General features: G+C 40.5%; 1 protein-coding gene across 1 annotated transcript in view; it reads right to left on the bottom strand.

The window, feature by feature from the left end:
- The window catches only part of CERS4 (ceramide synthase 4), a 501,010-nt gene extending 474,114 nt beyond the window's left edge, over nt 1–26,896 (bottom strand). Inside the window, exon 1 of the mRNA XM_053703019.1 lies at nt 26,790–26,896. The gene's annotated coding sequence lies outside the window, so the exon portion shown is untranslated. The remainder of the gene's footprint in view (nt 1–26,789) is intronic.
- Nucleotides 26,897–27,605: the final 709 nt, after the last annotated feature.

Raw genomic sequence — 27,605 nt, 5'->3', positions numbered from 1 at the left:
TGAGCATTGTAGGCAACATATAGAGCGGGTGGGAACGCTCTATACGTCATAAGCTAAACAGACTGGAAATGGATTGTGGGCAGAGCTTGTAACGGAACGGTAGGGGAGAATCAAATACATTTAGTAACGAAATATGTAATGTAAAAAAAAAAAAAATTAGCGACTGTGTATTTTACAAGGTGATACATTAAATAATCATTGCAGAAAGACAAAACTTTACCTTCACTTTAAAGTGCTGAGTCTTCCTAGCTATGCTTTTCAACTAAGGATACCTAAATAATGAAGCAAATTAGATAATGGAAGTAAATTCCAATTTTGGCTGGAATGTCCCTTTATCTGAATCATAAAAGAAAAAATTCGGGTTTAGTATCCCTTTAAGTTTCTTCATAAAGTGGAAGATTGTGTGACTTGACGAAATGTTTTCTCCTAATTTTATATATTATTTTTTTTATTGGAAATATGTATATAATCAAAGATGAAGGTTAATTGATGCTAAATGTGGAACCAGAAAGTGTTTGTATGAAATATTTAGGAAATAATGACTATTGTGGTGTTGCTTACCAAGTACACCAGTGATGCTAATACATGGGAGCTGCAGTTTAATACTTTAGAAGCCTTAAAGGGACAGTCTAGTCAAAATTAAACTTTCATGATTCAGATAGGGCATGCAATTTTAAACAACTTTCCAATTTACTTCTATTATCTAATTTGCTCAATTCTTTAGATATCCTTTGTTGAAGAAATAGCAATGCACATGTGTGAGCCAATCACACAAGGCCTCTAGGTGCAGCAACCAATCAGCAGCTACTGAGCATATCTAGATATGCTTTTCAGCAAGTGATATCAAGAGAATGAAGCAAATTAGATAATATAAGTAAATTAGAAAGTTGTTTAAAATGACATGCTCTTTCTAAATCACAAAAGAAAAAAAATGGCTTTCATGTCCCTTTAAAGGGACAGAAAACCCATTTTTTTTCTTACATGATTCAGATATATCAAACGCTTTGAAACAACTTTCCAATTTCGCATCATTGCTGACATGATAAACGCCTCACTGGCTGTGGTAAATGTGCAGGCAAAAAACAAGATTTATGCTTACCTGATAAATTGATTTCTTCTACGATACGACGAGTCCACGGATTCATCCTTTACTTGTGGGATATTATCCTCCTGCTAACAGGAAGTGGCAAAGAGCACCACAGCAGAGCTGTCTATATAGCTCCTCCCTTGACTCCACCCCCCAGTCATTCGACCGAAGGTATAGGAAGAAAAATGAGAAACTAAAAGGTGCAGAGGTGACTGAAGTTTTAAATAAAAAAATATAATCCGTCTTAAAATGACAGGGCAGGCCGTGGACTTGTCGTATAATAGAAGAAATCAATTTATCAGGTAAGCATAAATTTACTTTTCTTCTATAAGATACGACGAGTCCACGGATTCATCCTTTACTTGTGGGATACAATACCAAAGCTACAGGACACGGATGAACGGGAGGGACAAGACAGATGCCTAAACAGAAGGCACCACTGCTTGAAGAACTTTTCTCCCAAAAATACCCTCCGAAGAAGCGAAAGTATCAAATTTGGAAAATTTGGAAAAGGTATGAAGGGAAGATCAAGTCGCAGCCTTACAAATCTGTTCAACCGAAGCATCGTTTTTAAAAGCCCATGTGGAAGCCACCGCTCTAGTAGAGTGAGCTGTAATCCTTTCAGGAGGCTGCTGTCCAGCAGTCTCGTATGCCAACCGGATGATGCTTTTCAGCCAAAAAGAAAGAGAGGTAGCCGTAGCTTTTTGACCTCTACGTTTTCCAGAATAGACAACAAACAGAGAAGATGTTTGACGGAAATCTTTGGTCGCTTGCAAGTAAAACTTCAAAGCACGAACCACGTCCAAGTTGTGTAACAGACGCTCCTTCTTAGAAGGGGGGTTAGGACACAGAGAAGGAACAACAATTTCATGATTAATATTCTTATTAGTAGCAACCTTAGGAAGGAATCCAGGTTTGGTACGCAAAACCACCTTATCAGAATGGAAAACAAGATAAGGCGAGTCGCATTGCAATGCAGATAGTTCAGAAACTCTTCGAGCCGAAGAGATAGCAACTTAAAACAGAACTTTCCAAGATAGAAGCTTAATATCTATGGAATGCATAGGTTCAAACGGAACCCCTTGAAGAACTTTAAGAACTAAATTCAAACTCCATGGCGGAGCAATAGGTTTAAACACAGGCTTGATTCTAACCAAAGCCTGACAAAACGACTGAACGTCTAGAACATCTGCCAGACGCTTGTGCAGTAAAATTGATAAAGCAGATATCTGCCCCTTTAGGGAACTAGCTGATAACCCCTTCTCCAATCCTTCTTGGAGAAAGGGCAAAATCCTAGGAATCCTGATCTTACTCCATGAGTAGCCTTTGGATTCGCACTAATAAAGATATTTACGCCATATCGTATGGTACATTTTCCTAGTGACAGGTTTTCGAGTCTGAATCAAGGTATCTATGACAGACTCAGAGAATCCCCGCTTAGATAAAATCAAGTGTTCAATCTCCAGGCAGTCAGCCGCAGAGAAACTAGATTTGGATGCTGGAACAACCTTGAATGAGAAGGTCCTGTCTCAGTGGCTGTTTCCACGGTGGCAGAGATGACATTTCCACCAAGTCTGCATACCAAGTCCTGCGTGGCCACGCAGGTGCTATCAAAATTACCGAAGCCCTCTCCTGTTTGATTCTGGCAATCAGACGAGGAAGGAGAGGAAAAGGAGGAAACACATAAGCCAGGTTGAACGACCAAGGTACTGCTAGAGCATCTATCAGTACTGCTTGGGGATCCCTCGATCTGGACCCGTAATAAGGAAGTTTGGGATTCTGACGAGATGCCATCAGATCCAATTCTGGTGTGCCCCATTGATGAATCAATTGTGCAAACACCTCCGGATGGAGCTCCCACTCCCCCGGATGAAAAGTCTGTCGACTTAGAATATCCGCTTCCCAGTTCTCCACTCCTGGGATATAGATTACTGATAGATGGCAAGAGTGAGTCTCTGCCCATCTAATTATTTTGGAAACCTCTATCATCGCTAGAGAACTCTTTGTTCCCCCTTGATGATTGATACATGCTACAGTCGTGATATTGTCCGACTGGAATCTCCTGAAGCGCATTGAATATCGCTCTCTAGAATATTTATTGGAAGGAGAGCCTCCTCCTGAGTCCACATACCCTGTGCCTTTAGGGAATTCCAGACTGCACCCCAGCCCAATAGGCTGGCGTCCATCGTCACTATGACCCATGCTGGCCTGCGGAAACACATTCCCTGGGACAGATGATCCTGTGACAACCACCAAAGAAGAGAGTCTCTGGTCTCTTGATCCAGATTTATCTGAGGAGATAAATTTGCATAGTCCCCATTCCACTGTCTGAGCATGCATAGTTGCAGTGGTCTGAGATGCAAGCGAGCAAACGAACTATGTCCATTCCCGCTACCATTAGTCCAATTACCTCCATACACTGAGCCACTGACGGCCGAGGAATGGAATGAAGTGCACGGCAGGTGGTTAAGATCTTTGATTTTCTGACCTCCGTCAGAAAATTTTTCATGTCTACCGAGTCTATCAGAGTTCCCAGGAATGGAACTCTTGTGAGAGGGACAAGTGAACTCTTCTTTATGTTCACCTTCCACCCGTGAGATCTTAGAAAAGCCAACACGATGTCCGTGTGAGATTTGGCTAGTTGGTAAGTTGACGCCTGAATCAAGATATCGTCCAGATAGGGTGCCACTGCTATGCCCCGCGGCCTTAGAACCGCCAGAAGGGACCCTAGCACCTTTGTGAAAATTCTGGGTGCTGTGGCGAACCCGAAAGGAAGAGCCACAAACTGGTAAAGATACGCATCCTTCAAATCCACGGTGGTCATATATTGACACTCCTGGATCATTGGTAAAATTGTCCGAATGGTCTCCATCTTGAAGGATGGGACTCTGAGAAATTTGTTTAGGATCTTGAGATCTAAAATCAGTCTTAAGGTTCCTTCTTTTTTGGGAACCACGAACAGATTGGAGTAAAACCCCTGCCCCTGTTCTGCTTTTGGAACTGGACAGATTACCCCCATAGTATATAGGTCTTCTACACAGCGTAAGAACGCCTCTCTTTTTGTCTGGTTTACAGACAACCGTGAAAGATGAAATCTCCCCCTTGGAGGAGAATCTTTGAATTCTAGAAGATACCCCTGGGTCTCAATTTCTAATGCCCAGGAATCCTGAACGTCTCTTGCCCAAGCCTGAGCGAAGAGAGAGAGAAAGTCTGCCCCCCACTAGATCCGGTCCCGGATCGGGGGCTGCCCCTTCATGCTGTCTTGGTAGCAGCAGCGGGCTTCTTGGCCTGTTTACCTTTATTCCAGGTCTGGTTAGGTCTCCAGACCGACTTGGATTGAGCAAAATCCCCCTCCTGCTTTGTGGCAAGGGAGGAGGTAGCGGGACCACCTTTGAAGTTTTGAAAGGAACGAAAATTATTTTGTTTGGCCCTCATTCTATTTGTCTTATCCTGAGGAAGGGCATGGCCTTTTCCTCCAGTGATGTCGGAAATGATCTTCTTCAGTTCAGGCCCGAATAGGGTCTTACCCTTGAAAGGAATAGCTAATAGATTAGATTTTGATGACACATCAGCAGACCAGGACTTAAGCCATAACGCTCTACGCGCTAAAATGGCAAAACCTGAATTCTTTGCCGCTAATTTAGCCAGTTGAAAAGCGGCATCTGTAATAAAAGAATTAGCTAGCTTGAGAGCCTTAATTCTATCTAAAATATCATCCAATGGGGTCTCAACCTTAAGAGCCTCCTCAAGAGCCTCAAACCAAAAAGCAGCTGCAGTAGTTACAGGAACAATGCACGCTATAGGTTGCAGAAGAAAACCCTGATGAATAAATATTTTCTTTAGAAGACCCTCTAATTTTTTTATACATAGGATCTTTGAAAGCACAACTGTCCTCAATAGGTATAGTTGTACGCTTAACTAGGGTAGAAATAGCTCCCTCCACCTTAGGGACCGTCTGTCACAAATCCCAAATGGTGTCAGATATGGGAAACATTTTCTTAAAAGTAGGAGGGGGAGAGAACGGAATGCCTGGTCTATCCCATTCCTTAGTAACAATGTCAGAAATCCTCTTAGGGACCGGAAAAACATTAGTGTAAGTAGGAACCTCTAGCTATCTATCCATTTTACACAATTTCTCTGGTGGAATTACAATAGGGTCACAATCATCCAGAGTCGCTAAAACCTCCCTGAGTAACAAGCGGAGGTGTTCAAGCTTAAACTTAAAAGCCGTCATATCTGAGTCTTTTTGAGGGAACATCTTTCCTGAATCAGAAAGCTCTCCCTCAGACAGCAATTCCCCTACCCCCAATTCAGAACATTGTGAGGGTACATCGGAGATGGCTAATAAAGCGTCAGAGGGCTCAGCATTTACTCTCATACCGGAACTACTGCGCTTCCCCTGCAAACCAGGCAGTTTAGATAATACCTCTGTGAGGGTAGTAGTCATAACTGCAGCCATATCTTGCAGGGTGAAAGAATTAGACGCACTAGAAGTACTTGGAGTCGCTTGTGCGGGCGTTAAAGGTTGTGACACTTGGGGAGAAGTAGACGGCATAACCTGATTCTCTTCTGACTGAGAATCATCCTGAGACATACTTTTATCAGCTAAGATATGTTCTTTGCAATGTAAGGCCCTTTCAGTACATGAGGGACACATTTTAAGTGGGGGGTTCCACAATGGCTTCTAAACACATGGAACACTGGCTTTCCTCAATGTCAGACATGTTAAACAGGCTAGTAATGACCACAAACAGGCTTGCAAACACTTTATTTAGTGAAAAAATAACAATCTGAAAAAATGGTACTGCGCCTTTAAGAGAAAAAAAGCATACAATTTTTCCAAAACTGCTTGAAAACAATAAAATTATCCCAATTTTATGATAGAAGCATCACAACTTTGCAGCTAAGATTGCCCCACAAGGAAATTAATACTTAACCCTTACCAGAAAAAACGGAAAATTATAAACACGTTTATTTCAATAAAAAGCACCCCCTGCACCTCGCCACAGCCATGCTGCGGCGCCTACCTGCCCTCAGGGGTCTTTAAACCGGGTTAAACCTTCGATTTGGCCCAATACTGCTCACAAAGGCCCACCGGAGTTGGAGCTTGCTGCTTGCCTGAGAAAAACTGCACAACTGAGGCACTAAAATAGGCCCCGCCCATCTCACTCGATGCCTCACAGCCTAAATTAACTGCACCACAGCGGTCTAAAACCTAGCCATGTGGGTTCATATACCCATGAATGAAGCCATGTGTACCCTTCTCAATAAAGCATAAAAACGTCTCTCATAAAAAACGTTATCTGCACTCCCAGTCATGTAAACGTTTGCCCACAAACATTCTAACATCAGTGTCAACCATTTTTTCATAGCCCATATATGCAAGCTCAGTAATACCCCTCTGTATACTTTAGGATTACTGCTTACTCTCTCCCTCATGGGGATACTGTCAGCCAATTCTGAAATAACACAGTCTCTCCAGAAAAAAATTACTGAACATACCTCACTGCTTATAGCATAAAAAACGTTCCTCACACTGAAGTTTCTTAAGTACTCCTCAGCCATTCTGTGGGAACTGCTCTGGATCTTAGTAACAACTGCTAAGATCATCAGCCTCCAGGCAGAAGTCTTCATCCATCTGCTGCCTGAGGGAAAATAGTACACACCGGTACCATTTAAAATAAAAAACTCTTGCTTGAAGAAAATAAAAACTAACATTTTATCACCTCTTTCACTTTACCCTTCCTATTACTTAGAGAAGGCAAAGAATGACTGGAGTGGAGTCAAGGGAGGAGCTATATAGACAGCTCTGCTGTGGTGCTCTTTGCCACTTCCTGTTAGCAGGAGGATAATATCCCACAAGTAAAGGATGAATCCGTGGACTCGTCGTATCTTATAGTAGAAATTTATTTCTTTCGTGACACGGTGAGTCCACGGATCCTCTCTAATTACTGTTGGGAATATTACTCCTGGCCAGCAGGAGGAGGCAAAAAGCACCACAGCAAAGCTGTTAAGTATCCCCTCCCTTCTTTCTAACCCCAGTCATTCAACCGAAGGAAAAAAAGAGAAAGGAAGTAACACAAGGTGCAGAGGTGCCTGAGGTTTACAACACCAAAACTCTAAATAAACAGGACAGGCTGTGGACTCACCGTGTCAAGAAATAAATAAATTTTCAGTTAAGCATAAATTTCGTTTTCTTTCTAATGACACAGTGAGTCCACAGATCATCTCTAATTACTATAGGGAATCAATACCCAAGCTAGAGGACATAGATGATAAGGGAGGGACAAGACAGGGAACCTAAACGGAAGGCACCACTGCTTGAAAAACCTTTATCCCAAAAGAAGCCACAGCCGAGGCAAAAGTCTTAAATTTATAGAATTTTGAAAAAGTGTGTAGAGGACCAAGTTGCAGCCTTGCAAATCTGTTGCACAGAAGCTTCATTTTTGAATGCCCAGGAAGAGGAAACAGCCCTCATGGAATGAGCCGTGATTCTCTCAGGAGGCTGTCCAGCAGTTTCATAGGCCAAACGAATTATACTCTTCAGCCACAAAGAAAGAGAAGTAGCTGTAGCTTTCAGACCCTTGTGTTTCCCAGAGAAAACAAACAACAAAGCAGAAGACTGGCGAAAATCCTTAGTCGCCTGTAAATAGTATTTCAACGCACGCACTACATCTAGGTTGTGAAGCAGACGCTCCTTATGAGAAGAAGGGATAGGACACAAAGAAGGAACAACGATCTCTTGATTAATGTTCCTATCTGAAACCACTTTAGGGAGGAAACCTAACTTAGTACGCAGAACTACCTTATCCGAGTCCGGGGATTCATACTGCAACACTGAGAGCTCTGAGACTCTACAAGCAGAATAAATTGCAACAACAAACAAAACTTTTCAAGATAACATCTTAATATCTAAGGAATGCCTGCTGAAGAACTCTAAGAACAAGGTTAAGACTCCAGGGAGGAGTAACAGGTTTGAACACAGGCCTGATTCTGACCAAGGCCTGACAGAAAGACTGCACGTCCGGTACATACGCCAGACGTTTATGCAACAAAATAGACAAGGTGGATATTTGACCTTTCAACGTACTAGCAGATAATCCCTTCTCCAGACCCTCCTGGAGAAAAGACAAAATCTTAGGAAACATTCTTTCTACGCCATAGCTTATAATAAATCTTTCTGGTAACAGGTTTACGAGCCTGAATCATGGTCTCAATAACCAACTCAGAAAAAACACGCTTAGATAAAATTAAGCGTTCAATCTCCAAGCAGTCTGCTTCAGAGAAACGAGATTTGGGTGATGGAAGGGCCCTTGAAGTAGAAGGTCCTTCCTCAGTGGAAGTCTCCCAGGTGGGAGAGATGACATCTCCACTAGGTCTGCATGCCAAATCCTGCGAGGCCACGCCGGTGCAATGAGGATCACCCACGCCCTCTCCTGTTTGATTCGAGCAATGACCCGAGGAAGGAGAGCGAACGGAGGAAACAGGTATGCTAGACTGAAATTCCAAGGGACCACCAGAGCATCTATCAGTACAGCCTGAGGATCCCTTGACCTCGACCCGTACCTCGGGAGTTTGACATTCTGTCGAGATGCTCCGGCTGTCCCCATTTGAGAATCAAGTTGGAAAACACCTCCTGATGGATTTCCCACTCCCCCAGGTGAAAAGTCTGTCTGCTCAGAAAATCCGCTTCCCAATTGTACACTCCTGGAATGTGGATTGCAGATAGACAGCAGTTGTGGGTCTCCGCCCACTGAATAATCCTGGATACCTCTGTCATGGAGAAGGAATTCAGAGTTCCTCCCTGATGGTTGATATAAGCCACTGAAGTTATGTTGTCCGACTGGAACCTGATAAACCGGGCTGAAGCTAACTGAAGCCAAGTCAGAAGAGCATTAAAGATTGCCTTCAGCTCTAGGATGTTTATGGAGTGAACTGACGCCTCCTGAGTCCATGTCCCCTGAGCCTTTAGTGAGACCCAGACTGCTCCCCATCCCAACAGGCTGGCATCTGTGGTCACAATCACCCAGCAAGGTCTGCGGAAGCAGGTTCCCTGGGAGAGATGTTCCTTTAATAACCACCAAGGAAGAGAATATCTTGTCACCTGAGCCAGGTGTAAACGCGGAGAGAGATCTGCATAATCCCCGTTCAATTGTCTGAGCATGCATAACTGCAGAGGTCTGAGATGGAACCGGGCAAACGGAATGATGTTCATGGCAGCTACCATCAGACCAATCACCTTCATACATTGGGCCACTGACGGCCGAGGAGAGGACTGAAGGGCAAGACAAGTGTCGAAAATCTTTGTCTTTCTGATCTCTGTCAGAAATATTTTCATTGATAATGAATCTATTATGGTTCCCAGGAACACTACCCTTGGAGCTGGAATCAAGGAACTCTTTCCCAAATTCACCTTTCATCCGTGAGAACGCAAAGATAACATCTCCGTGTGTGAGTTTGCTTATTGAAAGGATAGCGCCTGGATCAGAATGTCGTCCAGATAAGGCGCCACTGCAATACCCCGCAACCGGAGCAACGCCAACAGGGCTCCCAGGACCTTTGAGAAAATTCTGGGAGCTGTGGCAAGGCCGAATGGAAGAGCCACAAACTGGAAATGTTTGTCTAGAAAGGGGAACCTCAGATACTTGTGATGATCCCTGTGGATGGGAACGTGTAAGTACACATCCTTTAAATCTACTGTCAACATGAATTGACCCTCTTGAACCAATGGAAGAATGGAACGAATAGTTTCCATCTTGAAGGACGGTACTCTGAGAAACTTGTTTAGACTTTTGAGATCTAAAATTGGTCTGAAAGTTCCCTCTTTTTTGGGAACTACGAACAGATTGGAGTAGAATCCCAGACCCTGTTCCTGCCTTGGAACAGGAACTATCACTCCTAGGTCGGAAAGGTCCCGGACACAGAGTAAGAACGCCTCTCTTTTTATCTGGTCTACAGATAATCTTGAGAGCAGAAACCTTCTATCCCTGGGACACGATGTCCACCGCCCAGGGATCCGGCACGTCCTGAACCCAGGTCTGAGTGAAGAAAGAAAGTCTGCTCCCCACAAGATCCGGTCCCAGATCGGGGGCAGACCCTTCATACTGACTTTGAGTCACTAACAGGCTTCTTAGAATGCTTCCCCTTGTTCCAAGGCTGGTTGGATCTCCAGGAGGGCTTGGACTGTTCCTGCTTGGCAGAGGAAGTTTTACCCTTGAAGTTTCGAAAAGAACGAAAATTACTCTGACGTCCCTTCTGCTTATTCCTCTTTTCCTGAGGGAGGAAATTACCCTTTCCTACTGTAATGTCTGAAATAATCTCAGCCAAGCCCGGTCCAAACAAGGTCTTACCCTTGTAGGAAATCGCCAGAAGCTTAGACTTAGATGATACGTCCGCAGACCAGGATTTCATCCATAAAGCTCTGCTGACAGTACTGCAAGACCAGAAATCTTAGCTCCCAACTTAATAACTTGTAGGGAATCATCCGTAATAAAGGAATTGGTCAACTTAAGAGCCTTGATCCTATCATGGATCTCCTCAAGGGGAGTATCTGTCTTAATAGACTCAGACAATGCATCAAACCAGTATGCAGCCGCACTGGTGACGGTAGCACCGCCATTGCAAACCCTAGTGCACATACAAATTTTTAAGTAACCCTTTCAACTTCTTATCTATAGGATCCTTAAAGGAACAGCTATCCTCTATGGGAATAGTGGCTCTCTTAGCCAAAGTAGAAATTGCCCCTTCAACCTTGGGAACCATCTGCCAAGACTCCTTGATAGAGTCAGCTATAGGAAACATCTTCTTAAAGATTGGGAATAGAGAAAAAGGGATACCAGGTCTCTCCCATTCCCGAGCAATAATCTCTGTAGCCCAGTCTGGAACCGGAAAAACCTCCACCGAGGAAGGAACATCAAAGTATTTGTTTAATTTATTACACTTCTTAGGGTTGGCTACGACAGTCATGTCCGAGTCGTCCAAGGTGGCCAAAACCTCTTTAAGTTACAACGGAGGTGTTCTAGCTTAAACCTGAAGGATACAACTTTAGCATCAGAAGAAGGGATTACACTGTCTGAATCTGAGACTTCACCCTCAGATTCTACCAAAGTATCTTCTCCTCAGACTTCTGGGAAGGAACATTCGGACTAGCCACAACTGTGTCAGAAACCTTACTCACTGATTCCTTAGATTTCCTCTTGCGCTTTCCCTGCAGCATGGGAAAAGCAGACAGTGCATCAGTTACCGCAGAAGATATGTGGGTAGTAATGTCTTGCAACACAACTGCAACCGGAGTGCGAGAGGAAGCGCAGGGCACTGCATGTGAAGACGATAACGTTTGGAACACTTGAGGAGAAAGCTGTGGCATATCCTGAACAGGGGACCACTGAACAGCATCCGCCTTAGCTAATGATGGCTTAGATTCAAAAAGTCTATCCCTGTAATATAATGTTCTTTCAATACATGCAGGAAAAAAAAGGGATTAGGGGTTCCACATTAGAGTCAAAACACAAGTAACATGTAATGTTTTGCAGGGCCGCTTGATCCATCTTTACTCAATGTGCAAAAAAAATAAACGCAACTGCTTTGTTTAGGTTTTAAAAAATAATTAAAGACGTTATTATCACTTTAAATTTTAAAAGTAAAAAGAATTTTCCTTTATTCTTTGATTACCACAAAAAAAACAGTTCACTATAAATCTCAGACAGTCCCTTCACCTCAGCACTCCTTGCTAAGGTGCCTACCTGTCCTCCTGTGAACCGGATTAAACTCTAACTACAATCTGGACTCAAAATCTAGCTGTTCAGAACGGCTATGATATAAACAGGCTTCCTTAAGCAGAGACGCACTACTTCAGATCGGAAAGAAACAGGAAGAGCTCCGGAAAGGCGCGCAACACTAAATTGCCGCCTCAGAAACCGGCCCTTCCTATTCATGGGCGTTCCTAACTAGAAAAGACACCGGCCGCCATTACTATCAAATGCTAGAGCCGTTGCACACAGTGAAAAACACACAAAGACAAAAACACACTGCCTCTGTTCCACAAAGTCCGGAATGAAACCGGAACATTTAGCTAAAACTGAGCCTCCAGAGCCGTTGCACACAGTAAAAAAAAACACACTGCCTCTGTCCCACAAAGTCCGGAATTAAACCGGAACAACTAAATCTGAGCCTCTCCAAAAGATTGTACGTCCCCAGTGCCTACTAAAATCCTATTAACCCCAAATAGGATTATTAGTGCTTAACATCCCAAAAACATACTTAAATGATAAAGTGCCATATTCTCCATAAGAAAATAAAACTAGGCACTTACCTGAAGATCAATCTGTCCGGCAGCAGGGCAGCTCACATGGTATGAGAGGTCATCTCCCTCACATGCACCCTTGGGAATATAGGAAAGACTGAATAATCATAATCAGGCTTTCAGGATAGGGCAGCAACAACTATTTGGGAGGCGCAGTGAGGATTATACCCCACTTGCTCCCAATTGCTTAAGTTAAAAGCCACCACTGCTCTACTGAAGAGACTGACATGGATTACGGCTAAACCCCAGGAAGGAGCAGAACGAACTTGCTCTGCTTCAAAATAATACAATCATGATTGAAGAATCTTCTTTCAGACACCTAACTTTACCACCTTCTTGCTTCTAATGTAGGCAAAGAGAATGACTGGGGTTAGAGAAAAGGGAGGGAATACTTAACAGCTTTGCTGTGGTGCTCTTTGCCTCCTCCTGCTGGCCAGGAGTGACATTCCCAATAGTAATTAGAGATGATCCGTGGGCTCACCGTGTCATTAGAAAGAAATGTTAACACTAAAACAGTGATACATTTTACTAGAAGCATTGTTGCCAAATATTGCAAATATTTTTCTATCCAAAAGATTTAATTAATCTATGTGCCTTTTAATTTTGATCAGAATCTCCCTTTAAAGGGAAATGATACCAAAATGTTGAAGCACTTAAAAGTGATACAGCATATCTGTAAATTTTTTATTAGAAAATATCACCTGAACATCTCTATGTAAAAAAGTAAGGCATTTTACATCAATATGTTTTTTTCCCTTCAAAATGCAGCTGACAGCAGGTGAAGTATAACTGTTTACATAACACTCTGGTGAACTGAAGAAATTGAGGTAAAATCTCTTCCTTTTTTTACATAGAGATGTTCAGGAGATATTTTCTGTCCCTTTCATAGGCAGGACACATCTAACTGTAAAAAAAAAGATTCTTCACGTTTGTATGCTACTACCACTGTCCGAACTCACTTAAACTTGATAAAAATATTTATTACAAAAACTCCAAAACATAAATTGCTTGTAACAAAGGTTCAATATGTATAAAGTTTCACAAAATATCACCTATATTTATACTAAACACTTATATAATTCTTTCATTTAGACACCAGTAAGCTTGTATTTGGACAGGGAAACAGGAATCAATAAAAAAAAAACAACTGAGAGCTACTAGGTGATAATTGTAACTATGACAATCGCTAGACAGATGAAACCCTTTATTTGCATAGAGGGGCACCCACCATTTAAAGTGAAGGTAAACTTTGAAGGTTTTTAAAAAATACTATTAAAAAAAATCAAAGTTTACAAATCAGCCGTTTTGATTAAAAACTTACCTTTGTTTCTTTTCACAGCTACAGCAGCTTTCCCCTCCTGGAATATCCTTTTTTCACATGTCAGCAATGACTAGTCCGGCTTCCTCCAATCATGCTTTCCCCCCAGGGTGGTTATTGCCTGAGACCATGCTGTGATTGGAGGAAGCCGGATTAGTCATTGCTAACGTGTGAAGAGAGGATTTCCAGGAAGGGGAAGCTGCTCTGGCTGTGAAAAAAAAAGGTAAGTTTTTAATCAAAACGGCTGATTTGTAAACTTTGATGAATGAAAGTGCCCCTGTTTTTAATAGTATTTTTTAAAAACGGACTTTCATTCATCAAAGTTTACCTTCACTTTAAATACATAAGCATTATTTTGGGGATCCTAGTGACTCAAAAGAAGCCCCTTTAGGGCTCGATTTATCAAGCCCCTACGGCTGCAAGTTCTCACAAGAACTTGCTCGCCGTGATTTATCAAGCAGCGGTCACCAGACCGCTGCTTCCCTTAAAGGGACATGAAACCCACATTTTTTCTTTCATGATTTAGAAAGAGAATGCATTTTTAAACAACTTTCTATTTTGCTTCTATTATCTAATTTGTTTTATTCTCTCGATAATCTTTGCTGAAAAGCGTATCTAGATAGGCTCAGTAGCTGCTGATGGTTGCTGCACATAGAAGCCTTGTGTGATTGGCTCACCCATGTGCATTGCTATTTCTTCAACAAAGGATATCTAAAAAAATTAAGCAAAATAAATAATAGAAGTAAATTGGAATGTTGTTTAAAATTGTATTCTCTATCTGAATCATGAAATAAAAATGTTGGGTTTAGTGTCCCTTTAAGCTCTTCGACACCTCTAAGGTGGCGAAATTCAATCTCCTCGGTCGAGTCCGACGGAGGAGATTGACAGCTCCTGCCCGTGCGCGATTGGCTGTGCGCGGGCAGGGGGCTGGATTGCACGCGAGCGCAAAATTGCGCTTGTGTGCAATGTTGATTACCTGCGGGTAATTTCGCCCCACCACAGGCGAGCTGAGGCGTACAGGGGCGCGTATACTTAGCTTTGATAAATCTAGCCCTTAGTCACCAGGTTTTACAAAATAATAATAATGTTGTAACAATCACAGGACAGCTAGAGCTACAACTACAAGCAGCAGACTTCTGATACACAATAAAGATAACACTAACAGGATAAAAAAAACACCTCCTGGTGCTGTAAGCAATGACAGGAAGCTCAACAAGTTTACTAATCCCTGGCTATTTTCCAACAGAATCTTGAACTTTAGCAAAATAGTATACAGAACACCAGAAATCAGGAACAAAAGCACTTTATCAACATACAGTAATAATGCAATGGGTTTCTTATTTCAACTGTACATTTTGTCATACAGAATGCACCAGAAATTCAGAGCCACCGCAGTACACATTCACATTATTATATGTGTGTGTGTGTGTGTGTGTGCATTGGAGCCCTTTGCAGTCAAGTAGCTGAAACATGTAAAATCATATTTATGCAATAATAATATTTAATAAAGTGTTTAACTGTCTATGTACTGTAAATAGTTCACATTCCAATGTTCTTCACATAGGAGAATATGTTCTAAGTATATTTAAATAGATATTCATATATATATATATATATATAAATAAAATCATATATATAGATAATAGATCTAAATTTCACAAAAAATACACACACACACACATATATATATATATATATATATATATATATACTGTATATATACAGGGAGTGCAGAATTATTAGGCAAATGAGTATTTTGACCACATCATCCTCTTTATGCATGTTGTCTTACTCCAAGCTGTATAGGCTCGAAAGCCTACTATCAATTAAGCATATTAGGTAATGTGCATCTCTGTAATGAGAAGGGGTGTGGTCTAATGACATCAACAAACTATATCAGGTGTGCATAATTATTAGGCAACTTCCTTTCCTTTGGCAAAATGGGTCAAAAGAAGGACTTGACAGGCTCAGAAAAGTCAAAAATAGTGAGATATCTTGCAGAGGGATGCAGCACTCTTAAAATTGCAAAGCTTCTGAAGCGTGATCATCGAACAATCAAGCGTTTCATTCAAAATAGTCAACAGGGTCGCAAGAAGCGTGTGGAAAAACCAAGGCGCAAAATAACTGCCCATGAACTGAGAAAAGTCAAGCGTGCAGCTGCCAAGATGCCACTTGCCACCAGTTTGGCCATATTTCAGAGCTGCAACATCACTGGAGTGCCCAAAAGCACAAGGTGTGCAATACTCAGAGACATGGCCAAGGTAAGAAAGGCTGAAAGACGACCACCACTGAACAAGACACACAAGCTGAAACGTCAAGACTGGGCCAAGAAATATCTCAAGACTTATTTTTCTAAGGTTTTATGGACTGATGAAATGAGAGTGAGTCTTGATGGGCCAGATGGATGGGCCCGTGGCTAGATTGGTAAAGGGCAGAGAGCTCCAGTCCGACTCAGACGCCAGCAAGGTGGAGGTGGAGTACTGGTATGGGCTGGTATCATCAAAGATGAGCTTGTGGGGCCTTTTCGGGTTGAGGATGGAGTCAAGCTCCACTCCCAGTCCTACTGCCAGTTTCTGGAAGACACCTTCTTCAAGCAGTGGTACAGGAAGAAGTCTGCATCCTTCAAGAAAAACATGATTTTCATGCAGGACAATGCTCCATCACACGCGTCCAAGTACTCCACAGCGTGGCTGGCAAGAAAGGGTATAAAAGAAGAAAATCTAATGACATGGCCTCCTTGTTCACCTGATCTGAACCCCATTGAGAACCTGTGGTCCATCATCAAATGTGAGATTTACAAGGAGGGAAAACAGTACACCGCTCTGAACAGTGTCTGGGAGGCTGTGGTTGCTGCTGCACGCAATGTTGATGGTGAACAGATCAAAACACTGACAGAATCCAAGGATGGCAGGCTTTTGAGTGTCCTTGCAAAGAAAGGTGGCTATATTGGTCACTGATTTGTTTTTGTTTTGTTTTTGAATGTCAGAAATGTATATTTGTGAATGTTGAGATGTTATATTGGTTTCACTGGTAAAAATAAATAATTGAAATGGGTATATATTTGTTTTTTGTTAAGTTGCCTAATAATTATGCACAGTAATAGTCACCTGCACACACAGATATCCCCCTAAAATAGCTATAACTAAAAACAAACTAAAAACTACTTCCAAAAACATTCAGCTTTGATATTAATGAGTTTTTTGGGTTCATTGAGAACATGGTTGTTGTTCAATAAAAAAATTAATCCTCAAAAATACAACTTGCCTAATAATTCTGCACTCCCTGTATATATATATGTATATATATATATATATAAACCACAGGAGACTATAGTTCAGAAAATAAACTTTTGCTACAACTAATAATAAATGTTGAACTATGCTTAAAACAATATTGCCAAAATGAGACCATGTTTGACATTCAGTATTCACTAATAGATACACTTGAAATTACAATATTGTTACATTTGAACAATATATATATATATATATAGTTTGACTAGCAAAATCAGACAACATTTAAAAGAACAATATCTGCTAATATCTAATGGGGCAAGAATAGTAGCTTGAAACATATTACATGGAACAGAAATAAGAAAAGAAATACATTTCTAGTACAGATTATGGCCCTAGTGTGAGCTATCAAAACTGTACACTCAATATATATATAGACTGGATAATTACAAATGTTGTACATTCTGAATAATTTTGGAGAAGGGTATCCTTTATAGTAACCAACTAAAAATGGAAATACAGTGTTGAGCATTAGATATTCCCAATAGTTGATAATATCAAAAACAGAGTTGTAACCCTTTATTATACGCGTGTCCAATGTAAAAATCCAGAATACTTCCCTCTTGTGGAGCAATTTAACTATGTCGCCCACTCGTGATGATAGATTAGTCTTTTCTATTACTGTCCATTTAAAGGTATCATATTTACTGTAGTGTTTGGTGATAAAATGTGTAGCTATTTCAGAAGATTGATGGGATCTTTTTATGTCAGATAAATGCTGTCTGATTCTTTCTCTGACTTCTCGTGTGGTGCATCCCACATACTTCCTTGTATTGCAAGTGCACCATATAAGATAAACCACATTCTTACTTCTACAGTTCACATAGTCCCTGATTGTGTATCGTTTCCCACTCTCAGAATTCTCGAAAAAGTCAGACCTGGTACTGAAACTACACGGTATGCATGGGCCATAGCCACATTTGTGCATACCCTTATTGGTCAGCCATGTCCTCTCTCTGGAGTTTGTTCGTAATTCACTAGGGGAAATGATATTACCTAGGGTAATACCTCTTCTATATTAGAAACGGCATCCCTGTTTGGTTGCTTTATATAATCTGTCATCAGCTGACAACATTGGGATGTGTTTACGGATGATCTTACACACATCCTCATAATCTGAGGAATATTGAGTCACAAAAGTGATAGGTTGATTCCTGCCGTCATTTACTGACTGTCTGGACCTTATCCTTTGTTTGTCTTTATCTTTCAGAAGTGAGGTTCTATTTATAGCATCTACCTCAGACTTAGCTTTTAGGATCACTTCATTATTATAACCCCTTGCTTCAGTCAATGTGTTAGTTCTATAGCTTGTCTATTGTATTCTTCTTCATTTGAGCAATTCCTTTTCGTTCTTATGAACTGGCCTTTTGCTATCGAATATGGCACCGTCCTGGGATGGTTGCTCTTTCCATGTAGTAGTGTGTTACCTGAGATTGGTTTACGGTAAACTGTTGACTCAATGTGTCCACTATCTTTATTGGATTTTAGTGTTACATCAAAATAGTTGATTGTATTTGGATGAAACTCATAGGTGAATTTGAAACCCCAAGGATTGTCATTCAGATATTTGACAAAATTCTCAATATCCTTCGGATCACCAGTCTAAATAAAGATAAGGCCATCTATAAAACGATAGAAAAGACCTATATCTACACAGAATTTGTTACCATCTCTAAACACATAGGTACTTTCCCACATGCCCATAACCAAATGAGCATATGAGGGGGCAAATTTCGACCCCCATGGCAGTGCCCTGTGTTTGGAGATAGTAACCAAAATTAAAATGGAAAAAATGATGTGTTGGCAAAAAATGGGTAACTTCAAGTATGTAATTTATAAATTCCTTGCTAAAAGTGGTCTCTGTGCTTAGATATAACTTTATAGCTTCCATTCCCATCTCATGTGGTATTGAGAAATAGAGTGATACTACGTCTATTGTGAGCCACCCATAGTTATTTTCCCATTTAGTGTGTTCAAGTTTTTGGAGAAGGTGTTTGGTATCCCTAAGATAGCTGTTTAATTTAACCACCAGTGGTTGTAATAGGCTATCCAGCCATTCTGAAAGTGGCTCACAAAAGGGAACCAATGCCCGACACAATTGGTCTACCCTTTACCTGTTCAATGGACATATGCACCTTGGGTAAAATGTGAAAAATTGGAGTTAGAGGTTTTTCTACATTGAGATAATTAAATGTTTCTATGTCTAGATGGCCTAAGGATAAGCCATCATCTAGTAAAGAATACAGTTCCTTCTGAAATTTTAACATGGGGTTGTAAGGTAGTTCTCTATAATCCTCTATGTTATTAATTTGTCGCAAAACTTCTTTGACATATGAGGACTTGTCCCATAGAACAGCATTTCCTCCCTTATCCGCAGACTTAATCACTAAATCTTTATTATTTTTAAATTTATCAACTGCTTCTCGCTCCACCCTAGAGAAGATAGAATGAGTTTTATATCCACATTGTTTTGACAAGCTGATTAAATCTGCCTCCACTCTTTTTTTGAAAATTTACCAAAATATCACCTCTATCTTGTACAGGATAGAAGATAGGTTTGGGTTTGAAACCTGTATGGGAATTAATGCTATCCTGTTCGGTGTAATTTTCCATTTCTAAAGCTCTTAGATTAATTAGATCCCTTTGTTCATTGAAATTTAAATTTAAATGTGAAATGCTTGCATCATTACTTAGACTATGTTTAAGGGGGACCTGTGTATCTATACTATGTTCTTCAGACTGAGAAAAATAGTGTTTTCTCAGTGTGAACAACCGTATTAATCTATTTACGTCCACTAGGATCTGAAAGAGATTAAATCTAGATGTAGGGACGAAACCAAGCCCATAGCTCAAAACTTTTAGTTCTGTGTCGCTTGGTGTGTAGCTACTAAGATTGACCACATTAAGGCGTCCATTTTCTTTTCCTATTGTTGGTACTTGCTTGATTTATTTTCCTGTCTCTGGGGATAACGTGCTTGATGGACTTTTTGGATTGCCCCTCCCTGGGCTCCCCTTCCTCCTCCCCTTGCAGAGTTTTTTTGGGGATACTGAAAAACCGTCTCAATTACATTTCTCTCTTTATCAGTATTAGTCACGTCACTACTGTCCTGTGTGGGCATTGTATATTTATTCTTAGTACTAGTTGTTATACTATTAGTATTAGTGTTCTGTTCTAAACTGTTTTCTTCAAATACAAAATTTTTCTTGGCATGTGAAGAGTTGGATTTAAGAATCGGTTTGGGCACTGGTGTAACTTGTGCAGTCAATTCTGAGGTTAATTGTTCCCCTTCCGAACTGGAGTTACCCCCTGAGTCAGTGTCACTCCCTTACCTTTAATAAACCTTTGCCTGTTCCTATTCCTACATCTATTTCTTTTCTGCCAAATGTATACTCTACCCATAGTATAATCATTCTGATCCCGTATGAACTTTCATGTTTCCCCTGTATAAGGTCTTTCTTCAATGCTGCAATTGTATTTTTTAAGACAATGTCAAATTCTTTATATTTAATTTCTAATTTATATGGATCTAGATCTCTTTGTAATGCTTCAATCTGTTCCCTGACTACTGCTAATTGGTTTTCTTTAAACTCTATAATAAGTTTCATAAGTGTAAATGAACATGTGGTTAGAGTGTTTTTCCACTTTGCTATAAAATATTGATCCTCTGTCATGAAAGTGGGAAATTTTCTTATCCGAAGTCCTCTAGGGACAATCTGCAATGATATATATATATATATATATATATATATATATATATATATATATTTCCAATGTCCACTTATCCCACTTAAGTTTAGTCTCCTTTTTCATGAGATTTTCCATACTTTGAAAGTTATCACCTAAGGGGTTAACAGTCCATTGATCTTTAAATATATTCACAAAATCCTGTTCCAACACATTTAAATCAGCAATAGAAGTAAGGGCATAGAAATCCAAAGTTACTTCAGTTGTTTCTGTATCCATATTTAAAGTGATAACGTTAAATAATCCCAGTGGAGAAAAATATGTCTAAAACACTGTAACAGTGTACAAAGATAATCTCTTGAAAAAAATGTAGAAATATATATATATATATATATATATATATATATATATATGTATGTATGGGCTTAAAGGGACAGTCTAGTCAAAATTAAACTTTCATGATCCAGATAGGGCATGCAATTTTAAACAACTTTCCAATTTACTTCTATTATCTAATTTGCTCAATTCTTTAGATATCCATTGTTGAAGAAATAGCAATGCACATGTGTGAGCCAATCACACAAGGCCTCTATGTGCAGCAACCAATTACCAGCTACTGAGCATATCTAGATATGCTTTTCAGCAAGTGATATCAAGAGAATGAAGCAAATTAGATAATAGAAGTAAATTAGAAAGTTGTTTAAAATGACATGCTCTTTCTAAATCACGAAAGAAAAAAAATCGGGTTTCATGTCCCTTTAATAAGTATAGGTGCTAAATGCCTATAGCTATAGGCCAAAAAGCTAACAGTTCTGTTAGATAGTGGTCAAAAAAGATGTGTGTGACCCAAAAACTGAGTGTCCAACACTTATCAGACTCCTCTTTCTGATCCCATAATAAGTAATAAATCAAAATTGTATGAACTCTCAGAGTCAGCCCAAAACACAACAATCTTTAGGGTTATGTATTCATAAGTGGCAGTCAGGAGCAAAGATTCTGTTAACAGTCTTGAAAGGTCTTATATGGTTAGTCTCTTATTGCTGCCTTAGTTGGAATAATAATGTAATCACATAAGAAAGGTAGGAGCCCTGAATAGGGCAAGTTCTTATGTGATTATATTATTATTCCAACTACGGCAGCAATAAAAGACTAACCATTTAAGACCTTTCAAGACTGTTTGTTAACATAATCTTTGCTCCTGACTGCCACTTATGAATACATAACCCTAAAGATTGTTGTGTTTTCAGCTGACAGCTGATGTAGCTCAATAATTATTATTTAATTATTTTTCATGATATACTAATAATGCTCAATGTGATTAGACACTATTGTTTGAATTTTTATTATTGAAATTATTAGGGTTTCTTGACCAGAAACTATTATTTTTGTATTATGAAACAGATATAGCTGCTGATATGAAATGTTAGCATTGGAATATCTCTGCATATATATACAGTCAGCCGCTAACCCTCTACTTATTTTTACTTATCAACAAAGGTTTTTCAATTTTAACATTCCAATTCTGAAAGGTGCAGTATTTTTGCTAGTTTTTTTATACAAATTCTCTCAAAATCTTGCAAATTGCCTAAATTGAATGCAGTCTACACAGTGATTGCTTTGATCATACAACAGCCTATAAAGCATAAGCATTATTTTATACTTAGCTACAGAAATGTTAAAATGTAAGATATTTAATTTTAGCGCATGTTAATGACAAAATGTGCAAATATGTGATCACTGATTAGACACTTTTTTGTTGATTGAAGCATTTACTGAAATTATTTAAGTAATGTATTTATTTAATACCTAAAACATGCAAATTGCCTGCATTTGCTGCATTTTACAAAGTGCTTGTTTAGATCCCAACAAAGCCTATAAAATAGTATCTAGGTACCATGGGTTGTAAATATTATCTTGGCAGCTTGTACAGAGCTGCCAGAGCTGTAATTTAGTTTATTTAATTTAATTGTAATTAATTGTAGGTAGTTTAGGTAATTAGTTTAATTATAGTGTAGTGTTAGGTGTTATTGTAACTTAGGTTAGGGTTTATTTTACAGGTAATTTTGTACTTATTTTAGCTAGGTAGTTATTAAATAGTTAATAACTATTTAATAACTATTGTACCTAGTTAAAATAAATACAAAGTTGCCTGTGAAATAAATATAAATCCTAAGCTAGCTACAATGTAACCGACCACGTTAGCTTTGGACCAATAGAATCTTAGTTTATGACTGTGACACATCAAGTAAATCTGTCAGGAATTAATCATTTCACTCAAGCGGCAACGAACCGTTGTTGTTGACACTTAGCTTGGCTTATGACCGTGTTACTGAAGCGACCATGGAGAAATATCTGCAGTCAACCTCATCAAGTGATGGTAGGCCCAAACTAGCCAAATTGAGAAAATATGATGACCACTATATTTGTAAATGTTTAAGAATTAAAATAGTCCCAATGGCAACTAAGACTATAAATTGTAATAAGCCTATGCTTACTTAGTAATAATATTACAAGGGGGTCCTTGGAAAATTATCTCCCCTGTAAAGGGTCCCTGGCGCAAAAAAGTTTGAGAACCCCTGCCTTATAATATATACTCATTTCTGTTAAAACTGGTGAGTGTGATTACATACAGGTAGAGTAACTACAGGCGTCACAACTGAGATTTGGCCAGTCCTTCCAGCAGCCCTGTCTACGTAGCCTTACAGAATCCCTCTATCTCCCATACTTTGCTGCAGTTTACACGTAACAATAAATAAATGAGGATAGAATAAGGTTTGATATATAGTTAATTAACGTGTCTCATAATTGCTTGTATCAGGTTTGGCCTGAACTAAAGGTAGTAACCCTAATTGCAGCTCGAACCTGCCACTCCCAGACCCAGCAGCACTGCTTACTTGACTCCAATCTCAGTCCCCAGGGCAAGTTTCACCCAGTCTGCAGGTAAGGGGATGTGGCTCTCTGCTCCACTCTCCAGACCATCTCCCTATCCTTCCCTCCCTCCCTCAGGATAAGACCCCCATCTGCACTGTAGTACTTATATTAAATACAAATTAAAATGCATATTATGTTTTTCTACAATGTGTGTGTGTCCTTCTGTGTGTGCATGTCCCTCTGTATACGTGTCCCTGTTTGTGTGTGTGTGTGTGTGTGTGTTATATGTGTCCATCTGTACATGTGTCTCTGTGTGTGTCCCTCTGTATGTGTGTCCCTGTGTGTGTGTATGTGTGTCCCTCTGTATGGGTGTCCTTGTGTGTGTGTCCATCTGTATGTGTATCCATCTGTACATGTGTCTCTGTGTGTGTCCCTCTGTATATGTGTCCCTGTGTGGTCCCTCAGCGAGTGTGTCCCTGGGTTGGTGTCCCTCTGTGTGTGTGTCCCTGGGTGTGTCCCTATTTGTGTGTGTGTGTCCCTCTGTGTGTGTGTCCCTCTGGGTATGTGCATGTCCCTCTATGTGTGTGTCCCTGTGTGTGTGCATGTCCCTTTGTGTATGCATGTCCCTCTGTGTGTGTGTCCCTGTGTATGTGTCCCTCTGTGCATGTGTCCCTGGGTGTGTCCCTCTGTGTGTGTGTCCCTCTGTATGTGTGTCCCTCTGCGAGTGTGTCCCCGGGTGTGTCCCTGTGTGTGTGTGTCCCTCTGTGTGTGTTCCCCTGTGTGTGTGCATGTCCCTCTGTGTTTCCCTCTGTATGTGTGTCCCTCTGTATGTGTGTCTCTCTGTATGTGTGTGTGTCCCTGTGTGTGTGAGTGTGCCCCTGTGTGTGTCCCTCTGTGAGTGTGTCCTGTGTGTGTCCCTCTGTGTATGTCCCTATGCGTTTGTCCCTCTGTGTGTGTGTCCCTGTGTGTGTGTCCCTCTGTGTATGTCCCTATGCGTTTGTCCCTCTGTGTGTGTGTCCCTGTGTGTGTGTCCCTCTGTGTGTGTGTGTGTGTGTGTGTGTGCGCGTGTCCCTCTGTATCTGTGTCTCTCTGTGTGTGTTTCGCTCTGTGTGTGTCCCTCTGTATGAATGACACTCTGTGTGTGTGTCTCTTTGTGTGCATGTCCCTCTGTATGTGTGTGTCTCTCTGTATATGTGTCTGTCGGTGTGTCCCTCTGTATGTGTGTGTCTCTCTGTGCATGTGTGTCCCTCTGTATGTGTGTGTGTCTCTCTGTATGTGTGTGTGTCCCTCTGTGCATTTGTCCCTAGGTGTGTTCCTCTATGTTTGTCCCTCTGGGCCTGTGCATGTCCCTCTATATGTGTGTCCCTGTGTGTGTGTGTGTGTGTGTGTGTGTGTGTGTGTGTGTGTGCGCATGTCCATCTGTATGTGTGTCCCTCTCTGTGTGTGTCCCTCTGTATGTGTGCATGTCCCTCTGTATCTGTGTCTCTCTCTGTGTGTGTGTTTCGCTCTATGTGTGTGTTTGTCCCTCTGTATGTGTGTCTCTCTGGGTGTGTACCTCTGTATGTGTGTGTCCCTCTGTATATGTGTGTCTCTGTGTGTCCCTCTGTATGTGTGTGGGTCTCTCTGTATGTGTCTATGTGTGTGTGTTCCTCTGTATATGTGTCTATGTGTGTGTCCCTCTGTGTGTGTGTGCCCCTGTGTATGTGTGTCCCTCTGTGCATGTGTCCCTGGGTGTGTCCCTCTGTATATCTGTCCCTCTGGGCATGTGCATGTCCCTCTATATGTGTCCCTGTGTGTGTGCATGTCCCGCTGTGTGTGTCCCTCTGTATGTGTGTCTCTGTGTGTGTGTCTCTTTGTGTGTCTCTCTCTGTACATGTCCCTCTGTATGTGTGTCTCTCTGTGTGTGTCCCTCTGTATGTGTGTGTCCCTCTGTATGTGTGTTGCTTTGTGTGTGGGTGTCCCTTTGTGTGTGTGGGTGTCCCTTTGTGTGTGTGGGTGTCCCTCTGTATGTGCATATCCCTCTGTGTGTATGTCTTTGCCTCTCTGTGTATATCATTTTATAGTGTATCTAATATCTCGGCACTCTGATACTAGCCAGTGCCTCCCCAGCCACTCACTGCACGTCACTGCTACATACATATCACATTTTGTCATTGACTCACCTAATGTGTTCAACTAGCTCTCAGTAGCGCAATACTGCTCTAGAGATGACTTTAACTATGTGTTTAGCCCCTTTACAGGGTTAAACATACAGTTATATGCAAGGAATTGAGCAATTATAAAATGCTTAAACAAATTAGACTGTTTCTTTTTCTTTTTGCACTTGTTAGTCTTGTCCTGCTTCCAGTGTAAAATAAAAACTCCAAAAGTAAAACAATGTTATTCCCACATGCTATTTTCATACAATGAGTGCATCTAATACATTTGCTTAATCATGGTACTAACATGTTAATAATGACAGATTTTTCTGTGACCCATTACCAATAAATGTGTTACAATCATCACTTTGCCGTGCTCTACAATTAAAGGGATCATTTTACTCTTACAAACAGCTTTATGAATATATTACTCCATGAACACATGGTTTGTCCGTGTTGTCTATTTTCTCTTAAAAAACAAACAAACATTGTCGTTGTATTTTTATGTAAATGCAGGCAAAACAGCGTAACATCATAGCACTGTGATCTAAGTGCACTATACAAATAACACACAGAATGATCTTAAACCTTCTCTAAAGATAGCAAATTTTCGTTTTAATCATCAACTCTAATTTTAGACGACAGATTAATAGATAACCACTGTCTAACTAAATACATTTAGTTATGAAGGTGTAGCGGACCGCACATCCTTTCTAATCACCCAGTACTGAGGTGACAGTGACATTTACTTCTTACACCCACAGATAAACCAGATTTTTCCCTTGCGAACATTACAGATCATGTGTTCCGCTGGTGCCACTCGTGTAAGTGCTCACGTGTACTATCACAGCAATTAAAGCTAATTCAGACAGATAACACAATGTCATGTAGAAGGTATACACAGTTGTTAAACTATAACGCATTACTTTTATTTGTCTGCTAGAGAGCAGAGATAAGACCCCAGAACTATTCCCACACCCTCCTCCCTTCTCTGTTATGGTGTTAGTTAAATAAACCCCCCCTATGTATTTCTTTATGTGGTGTTAGTCAAACACCCCTCTCTTCATCCTGGTAAATTTAGGGGTATTCCCTCACCTGACTCAGATTACGGGGCCCGGGAACAGCAGAGCCTGACAGAGATGAAAGAAGAAGAAAGCAGACGAGGAGAAAGGGGAAGGCCCAGCAAAGGGGGAGGAGAGATGAAAGTTGAGAGGGGAGGAGATCGGATGGGAGAGGGGGATATGTGTGATGTGAAACAGAGAAAAAGACGTGGGACAGTGGTTAGAGGAGGAGGGACAGTAAAATAAAGAGAGAGGAAGACTTTAGCTGAGGGACTCCAGAGTAAGATAACTGTAAATAAAGGAGACTTTACAGAGGAAAGGGTTATTTAAACATTGATAAGTGTTTACATCTACCTCAAGTGGTTAATATAATAAGCAGGCTTTAATATGGGGATCACTAAAACAAATCATGAATGGTATTAATGCATTAATGGTGTCTAAAATAACTTGTTTTAACTCATTGGTTGCCGGATAGGATGTGTGGAAGCCAAGAGGTTTGAAGTTTTTCAGTAACGGTTTATCCTGGCTAACTGAAGGCAGCACTTATTAGCTACCGTAGCTGAACAATTACAGTTCTAAAGCAGAAGTATATGGGATTGTCTGAAGATTCTAATATCTGCACTTATTGACCCGTTTATTAAGAAGAAGAAATAATGATCAGATAAAATAGATGTATTACACATGCACTGTAGTGCTGACTGTAGCTCAGTATTCACTGTATAAAAGTATTCTGTAGAATGGCACCAACAGCTGCTGCAGTTTATTATTTCTTTTGGTGAAGGGGAGGGGGGGGGGCATTGTTTATTCTAAATAATGTATGCAAATAGATCTATTAAGTTGCTAAATATTT

This window comes from Bombina bombina, chromosome 2 (assembly GCF_027579735.1).
Source record: "Bombina bombina isolate aBomBom1 chromosome 2, aBomBom1.pri, whole genome shotgun sequence".
Taxonomy (NCBI): domain Eukaryota; kingdom Metazoa; phylum Chordata; class Amphibia; order Anura; family Bombinatoridae; genus Bombina; species Bombina bombina.
This window is presented reverse-complemented; position numbering and strand designations above follow the sequence as displayed.